The 8,571-nt window shown below is 33.6% G+C and overlaps 2 pseudogenes; one reads left to right on the top strand and one right to left on the bottom strand.

Annotated features, from left to right (window-relative positions):
• Nucleotides 1–2: 2 nt before the first annotated feature.
• On the top strand, nucleotides 3–878 carry LOC114738575 (uncharacterized; annotated as a pseudogene).
• A 592-nt stretch (nucleotides 879–1,470) lies between these two features.
• On the bottom strand, nucleotides 1,471–2,670 carry LOC114738582 (NAC domain-containing protein 71-like; annotated as a pseudogene).
• Nucleotides 2,671–8,571: the final 5,901 nt, after the last annotated feature.

The following is an 8,571-nucleotide window of genomic DNA, read 5'->3' as shown; positions in this document are numbered from 1 at the left end:
ATATGGATCTCACCTTCCCACCCTCACTTCTCAATAAAACTTTCTTGAAGGGTCCTCTCTCTCTCTCTCTATTTGTTCTTCTCTCTCTTTGCAAGTTTCATACTTGCAGGTCCTGACCTTCAAAATTCTGTGAATTTTATCAGGTAAGGAACTCAAATGCTGCTATAGGGCCACAATCGATGGGTTTAGCGACGACGAAATTTCACGAATGCTGCGACTTCAAGGGGCCATGTGTGATCATCGGCTACGCAGACAATTCTTTCAAGTTTGAGGCTTTTAACCCTGAAGGCTACAGAAGCACTGACGATTACTACGATACTTTTGATGCTTTCTTGTTCTATTGGCCTGAAACTGGTGCTCAAACCCAACCCATTGTTTTGCCCAAGGTTGGTGGCAGTGGTGCGGCTCTTTTCGATTATGCTCGTGGGGGCCCACAATTTGGGGCGGATGGGCTTCTCATTGGGCCCCCTAGCCCCAGTTATGGGTGGTTTTGCAGGACCCGATACAAACTCTGGCATTGGTAACTTAAGGCAAGCCAAGTCTAGATTGGAATTGTCTTATGCTAAGAGGGAAGACGGCAAAGAGTCTCTTTTTGGAGACGAGTCCAAGGCTACCCTTGAAGAAGTTGAAGTTTTTTTGCAGCCCCAAATTGCTAGCTTGTACTAGAACTGCATAACGGGTAACAAATAGTCATACTGCTACTATTTTGCCTTTCATGATGATTGCATTGAAACCGTTTTCTGCTCAATTATGGTACGGTTCAAAGTGCTAATTCCTTGAAGCTTCTAATTTATGTAGGCTAGGCTTAAATAATTTGTAGGTATAATGAGTTTTAGATGCTTATCAAAGCAACTGCACAGGGTAATGTCTTGTCAACTCGAAAATTAAACTTCATCTTATCTCTCTTCTTTTTTTTTTCCTTCTTTTTTTTTTTGGTTGAACAGCTCTTTTTATCAAAGAGAAAACTGATTTCAAGCAGAATCAGGAGTCCAGTTTATTCAAATGCATAATGTACATGTTAATTTGCTTTCAACTTTGAGCTTTAGAAATTTAAGCACCAAGATGCAGTAATGATGAATCCATAAGCAGTAGGCAGAGTAGAAGGGCAAGCACATATAGAATTCTCCATTTAGCTTATTTTATTGATATTGATACATAGATGGCTGAATGTAAACCGGCTTCTGGTGAAGCCGACAAAGTGATTATTTCCAGAGCAGGCACTATAACAGTAGGAGTGATACATCTAGTCCTTAGGAAGGGATTGCACATGCACGTAATTTTTACTCCAAGACGTACTTTAAAAGGCGTTGTCTCAGAGAGAGATCCCCTCCCAAGGAAACACCATGAAACTTTAGCTAACTTAGACCCCAGAGGTTGGAACTTCAAAGGCATTGAAATTGTCTTGGCTGCAAAGATAGCAACTTTTCAGAACGGTTTTGGATATCTGAATGAATTGATCTGATCAAAGCCTCATGAGCCACATGCTCGTTTATATGAGCAGCCAAATTGATTGATATCTTCAGCAAATTCAATTTCTCCATTTACATTTGAGTGAGATGAAGAGGTTGAATTTTCTCTTGGTAGGAATGGTTGCCATGGATTCATTGAACATGATAAGTCGTACTGTGGAAAGTATCCAGACATGGAATCTTGTACTTCAGAGCAATAGTCCTGCAGAGTTGGAGGAGTAAACAAAGTGAAGTCAGAACTCATATATGTCTGAAACTTAGCTAATGCATATGAAGTTCCCTGCTTTATTCCTAGTACCATGGAAGAATCTAGAATTAATTCAGGAGAGACATCAAAATGTGAAGGGTTTATGGACTCCAAGGAAGAAGCTTGCTCAAGCTCTGCCATTGTTGGAGCCACATGGTGTGAAGTCTTCATTGAAGCTTCTTCATTCCCACTGTTGCAACTTCTTCCTGCAGCCTTACCCTTTTGTTCTTCTTGCGAACTCCTGGCCTTCTCATTCTTCTTTATCACTCTGCACAATGCAAAACCACCCTACAAATTGCCATAAACAACCAACTTCAATCTCAATTTTCAGCCAAATTAAAGCCATATAACACACACACACACACACACAAGTAATAAATTTACCTGAAAACAAGGTGATGAGAGATCAGAGTCATTGTTGAGTCGATATTCATACATGACCCACTCGGTTCGATCTCCAAGTGGAGCTCTTCCGCGATAAAAAACAAGGGTCTTTCTACATCCTGTAACAGTGAATGGAGTTGATTGACACACTATGTTTCTGTCTTTTCCAGTAGCTTTCCAGTACCCGTTTTGGTAGCTCTATTTGTTCGCGATCCATTTGGCCACTTTCGATCTCGTGGACAAAAGAAAAACCACTCCATATCTCTCTTTGGTAGGAATGATTTCTCTGCATCATATGTTTGATTCTAGTAAACTATATTGCCTCATATGTAGATACAAGTATTGTTGAAAATATGAAATTTAAGAATACCTGGCAATTCCCATGGATCAAATTTGTATAAATCAATGACTGGGATAACCTCAAGCTCTATTTCAAGCCCCTCTACTTTTCTCTTAGATAATATCCGACCAGCTCTTCGTCTGTGGGGTGGAAACGAAAACCTGGTGGTAATGGTGCACTTCCCATTCAAGATTTCTCTGGTTCTTACTTTTATCTCACTAAAAAAGTGAAAACCCACAAAAAAACAAAGGCAAAGAAAGGAAAACTCACCCAAAACTTCAGAAAGAGAAAGAGAAAAGGAATGCAATATGAAGTGCTGCTAAGTAGCCGGAGAATATGTAATAAAAATGTGAAAGATCCAAAAATACGAGCTTTTTGTGTTTTTTGTCAGAGTCAAGTATGACTCGTTACATGTCAGAATCATGGTCTTGCAGAAATTCAAGGTCTCTCTAATGTCAGGCTACCTCAATACTCAGTCCCTGCAAGGCTCTTAAAAGAAAAGAATGAGAACAAATCTAAAGACTTGACAGAAATCCTAAAGGTGGACGCTATGCTCAGCAAGAAACTGAAATAGTTTCTAGAAATTAACAAAAGAAGAGAATGAGAATGAAGAGTAAAATCAAAGGCCCTAATCATATATATAGTGTTATCATTTGGCAAGGGAATCAGCAGTCCAAAAAAACATATACATGATACACCGAAAGTTTGAGATTGCTTGCCTCGTGTGCACTGTGCACCCCAAAATTCCAAACTAAGTGGCCCACCACATGAACCAGTTCACACCAAGGATGTTAACAAAAGTTTGGTGCCTATAAAGAGCTTCTAGGTCAGGTGACAATGTCAAGCTTTTACTATTCATAAACCATTATACTACAAGATCCTGAGTAAGTAATGTAATCACCAAAAAATCTTATAAACAGTAAGCAGCACATAATGAAAACTTTCAATATAAAAAATAATTGTAAATTCATACTGTTCACTTGTTATTAGATTTTTTAGTGATTAGATTCCTTTTTTTTTTTAATCTTATAGAAAATTTCCCCTGCTTATACCCATATGAGTCACCCACTTGCCATGGGATCAATATTTAAATATTTCCTAACAAATATAATTTTGTTTTGCATGGGAAAAATGCGTACATGGACAAGTTAGTGTAAGGAAGTCAAGTATTAGTGCGGGAAGTTGTTCTTTCTTGGGGCTGCCATTGTCGCCAGGTTTCTTTCACGTCATTACTGAGTCAGACAAAACAACTTTAACTTTCTTTTTTAAAATTCACTGCTGATTGCGTCACCAAAAAAGTAATTTCAGAAAAGTGCTTAGTGATTTTACTTTTGTTTTGGAACATTTCAGAACTCATTCCTCCTCCTCAATTCTCGTTGAAAAAGATGTTAATGCAGTAAAGCTCCCTCCAAACCACTATTAATGGGACCAACAAGTCATTGTTTGCTCAATCAAAATCTTGGGTAATTGATGGAATATCTTGCTTGCGTCTCACCAAAAGCTAAAAGGGTGAAAGTTAAAAAACAAAAAACAGAAACTAAAATAAAGGCTTGCTTTAATTAGCAGCTGATTTAGTATGCTTTATTTACCTTTATGCGTTTTACTCGCATATGATTATTATTAGTTTGTGGGATTTCGCAAAAGATCAGGGGTCGTTAGGTAGAACGTTAACCTATGCTTTTTAAGTTCAGGGTTTAGTGAAAAAGCACAGTTCTGTAATAATCATCTTTATGTATATGAGATCTTAATATCGAATCCTAATAGAGGGAAAAAGTTCCTATTTCAGGAGCCAGTATGTCTCGGGTTTAATATTGGAAAAATGACCCCCAAAAAAAAAGCTAAAACATTATAAATGCTAAATAAGAAATATTAATAAATTTTTTTTATCATTTATAAATTTAATATTGTCAATACCAAAAAAATTGTTGTTAACAAACCTGAATTGAGATTTAATAATTTTCAGTTTTTTTTTGTCATTCTCCCTGTAATATTCATCTAAAATTTTTAATTTCATTAATAGTCAATTAAACAGTAGACATTGACAAATCGCAGTATTAAGACTGGCACAAGCACACAACAACGTGCTATAAAATTTGAAATGTTCATTACACTTAGGGGTGTTTGGTTTAATATAAAGTACTTTTTAAAAGTTCTTTTATATTCCTCCGGGTCCTTAATATAAGACCTATTTAACTAATTTGATTATATTAAGAAAGTTAGGTAAGTTAGTTAATTATAAGAAAAGTGACACATTTTTCCTAAAACACCATAATCATCTTTTAATACCCTCTCTCTATTTATTTGGTTATGGTTGAGGAGTATCTTATAGGGTAATTTAGAGAAAATTGATAAATATGAGAAATGGGTCTTATATTTAGGACCAAAACCAACTCAAGAATTGTGTCATATATTAAGGACTGGAGGAGTACAAATTGATACAAAACTCCTCTCACATACTTATTTCATATATTGTAAAATTACTTTTAAAATCATAATTTGGCTTCTATCTGTATTTTTTAATGTAAATGATCAATAATAATACAACTTCGTTTTTAAAGTGAATGCAAGTTCCTATATCATCATCACCATCATCAATCATTGCCTATATATCTTGGGTATCTAAGTTGTTGCTTTCTGTTTCGACTTTAACAATGATATGTTTCTTTTCCCGCTCGTGGCATAAGTTTTAAATTTGTCAAATCAATGATAAAGATTGCACGCATGTATTGCCACTTTTTTCTTTCAAAATATGGAAAGGCAAAAGAAACCAAACCCTTGAATTTTCCTTTGTTACTATTTTGATATTTTGGGTTTGGGCGGTCCAAGAATATATAACAATCGTTTTTAGCTTTAATTTCTGATCAAAGCCACTAACTCCGATATTTGCGTTCACATTGATGGGAAGGCAAAAACGACAATTTGGCATTCATAGACTGTTGACATGAAAATTCAAAAACTAATCATTCCAGCTTCTTTTCCTTTTTCTGTAATGGCGCGCTGTGAAGCAGACTCATGGAGATTGGTTTGCGAAGCCACCATGAATAAGTGTAAAATCATTATAATTATATTAAGATATAAAATATCTTATGTTAACCCTCCTTCACATCTTTGAAACTTAGTTTTGATACATTTGTTTTTGTGTTTTTCTTGTAGTTTGTTTGCTAAGCCTTTTATTTTCGTTGTTTTTTGTTTCTTGATATCTGTGCTTGAGCTTCACAATTGCTTATTTTGGTAGGTTAGTTGCTGGAACTTTTTTTATGTATCGTTTTATTTAGTTAATAATATAATTGTCTTTCTTTCAAGAAAAAGTTTACCTAAAACAAGAACACTCTCCACAAAAGCTTGGTATTGAAATCAGAAAACAACCAATTTAAGAAACGCCATAACATCTAATGTTGCTCAATTGTAAAGATCGCATGCTTAAATTTGCATTGATGTTATTATTTTGTTTGAATTAGAGGAACAATCACTAACAGCTTATAAGCGAGATTGAACTCATGATATTCTACTAACAAGGCTGCAAGACCATTGAGATCAGTATCGTTATTTTGGATTTTGAGCAATTCAGGGGCTCACATCTAATTAATCTCTAGAAATGTCCAATAGAATGAACCAAAAAGAATAAAAAGACACAGAATTGCATGTTGGGATTGCAATTATAGAAGAGGCTATGGAAATTTTGTCATGGGAAAGTGGGTAAAACGCCGGGGGAGCAGGACAAACTTGTCCTCGTCGCTGTTTGTATGCTCCTTTCGGTTCGTCATTAGTGCCAAGTTCACGCAAGTCAACTTATGGACGATCATTCCAGCTTGCTTGATTTAGATGGATCCTCCATGCATTTAATAATGGGAATGTCACATTCTGATTCCATTAATTTGCACTATGCAACTCCACGCGTAGTTGATGAAACTCTAGGTCATCTAAAATGGCTATCTTCTGGCATGCGTGGATTCAAATTATGAAAAATAACTATGAGGTCTGATCTGAAGCTTATTGTCATTTCTTGCGCTGGAAATTATGATTCACTCGTTATGACATTTTTTTATAATTAAATTCCTTTGGAACCATACAGTGAATATCTCTTCAAATTGTAACACCTCACATAATTATATCTACATACACGATAAAATACTTCATTTAAAAATCCATACGTATATCCAACACTTCAAACAAGTCATAATTTCAAAGCATTTTCGAACATAACAAAATAAATGGTCGAAGTAACTACTGAAGCATGTGTTTAATATAACATAGCATGTGTTTAAGGAGCACAGAAATCGTCATAGCTCACTCTATCGGTGCCTTTTCTTGATTCTTACTAGATCCTTCACCTAAAAAAAATGTTACTATAGGGGATGAGATCAAACGTCTCAGTAACTATTGAAATTCTAATATATACAAGTAAACTATATATGATAAACAAAAATTTGTTTATATGTATATATATTTATATATGAAAATCATGGATTTATACATTCAATTCAATTTCATTTTTGATTCAATAATACACCAATATCATTTTTCTAATATATCCAAAAATAATGCAATATGCAACCTCCCTTGTATCACTGTCCCCCTTATACCACTAACTGGAGTCATAGGCTAACACATAGTCCAATAGAAACTAATCCATTTTATTGAATTATTCCAAGCTCACCAATATTGGAGGTATATCTGGCCAAAGATATAGAGCTCAAGTTTAGACTATGGCTCCCTTCCTTTGCAATAAAATAAGGAGGTGTCACATGTCTCACAGCTCCAATAAATTGCCGGCCAAAGGAAAACATGGAAGAAGGGGCCCTGGCAACTGCCATCCACTATGTATCGAGTGATGGCATACCACGTGGTAATTTATATCCATACAAATCTGCTTCTATTCTTACCCAAACAATGCATATGTCATATGTAAATAATGTTACATCATAAATACGTCCTCAAATATGTTATAAAAAATAAGATAGCAATAAAATTTCTATACCATTTAATAGCAACTCATAATAATTCCATAGCTATCAATATATTTAAATAGAAATTATAATTAATAGCAATAAATCTTAACAAAATCAAGTGAAGTATCAAAATATTTATTTGAAAAATCATAATATGATATAAAAAAATAGTAAATCCATGATATAATCATACACAATTCACATGTACATGAAAGAATTTTCAAAATTACCTGGTATTCTTTAGCTTATAAATATTCACACAAAGATTACTCTAAAATTCTCAAGAGTCTACAAAATTACACATAAATATTTATTAATAAAAACTCAAAACTACTCTAAAATTCTAAGACTACCCTCTAAACTAAAATTACATAAACATATTAACTCTCCCAGATTTGGTATTTATAATGGATATAATATTATTTTGACAATATAATTTACATATAAGACTATTTACATTTAATAACTTAAGTAAATATATTTTTTTATTACCCAAAAATCTAAATATTTCATATTAAAATCTAAATTATTTATTATAGTCTCATTTAAAATTTTTCTCAAACCATACAATTTTTGAAGCCTTCAAAAAATTTGATTTCAAATACATATCTTTAACCTATTTAATACTCAAACCGATTAAAATCTTAATAATATACTAAATAACTCAAATAAATTATTTAACTTAAATTTAATCGGTAAAAACATTCTATATGTCATTGAATAACAAATTTTTCAACTAAAATCTTAATTTAAAATTCTCAAAACAATCATTAAATAAATATAAACTGATTAAAATTTCTTAATAATGTATCTTTAAATTTCTACAGTCTTATATTGTTAAATCTCACTATTTACTCCATACTCAAATTGTAAATTCTTTAAACATTATAATAAAACTAATAATATGAAGCTCTAAATATATAGAAAATACTCAAAAAGAAAATTTGATAAAAAAATATATTTGTGTATCTAAATGATCCTTAAATCCTACCTTATTTTCTGGGCAGCACGTACTTTCACTTTCTCTTAATTTTCCTCTCTACCTCCTGCTCTCTCTTTCTCTTCTCCCGCTCTCTTATTCTTTTCCGTCTCCCCCTTCTTTTTTATTCTATTTTTCCTCATGTTCCAACCATCCTCCTTCCATTTTCTTCCTTCTTCATTTAACACTCCCCTGGAATTCTT

The sequence above is a fragment of the Neltuma alba genome, unplaced genomic scaffold, assembly GCF_004799145.2.
Source record: "Neltuma alba isolate B1F8T4 unplaced genomic scaffold, ASM479914v2 tig00013629_pilon, whole genome shotgun sequence".
Lineage (NCBI taxonomy): Eukaryota > Viridiplantae > Streptophyta > Magnoliopsida > Fabales > Fabaceae > Neltuma > Neltuma alba.
This window is presented reverse-complemented; position numbering and strand designations above follow the sequence as displayed.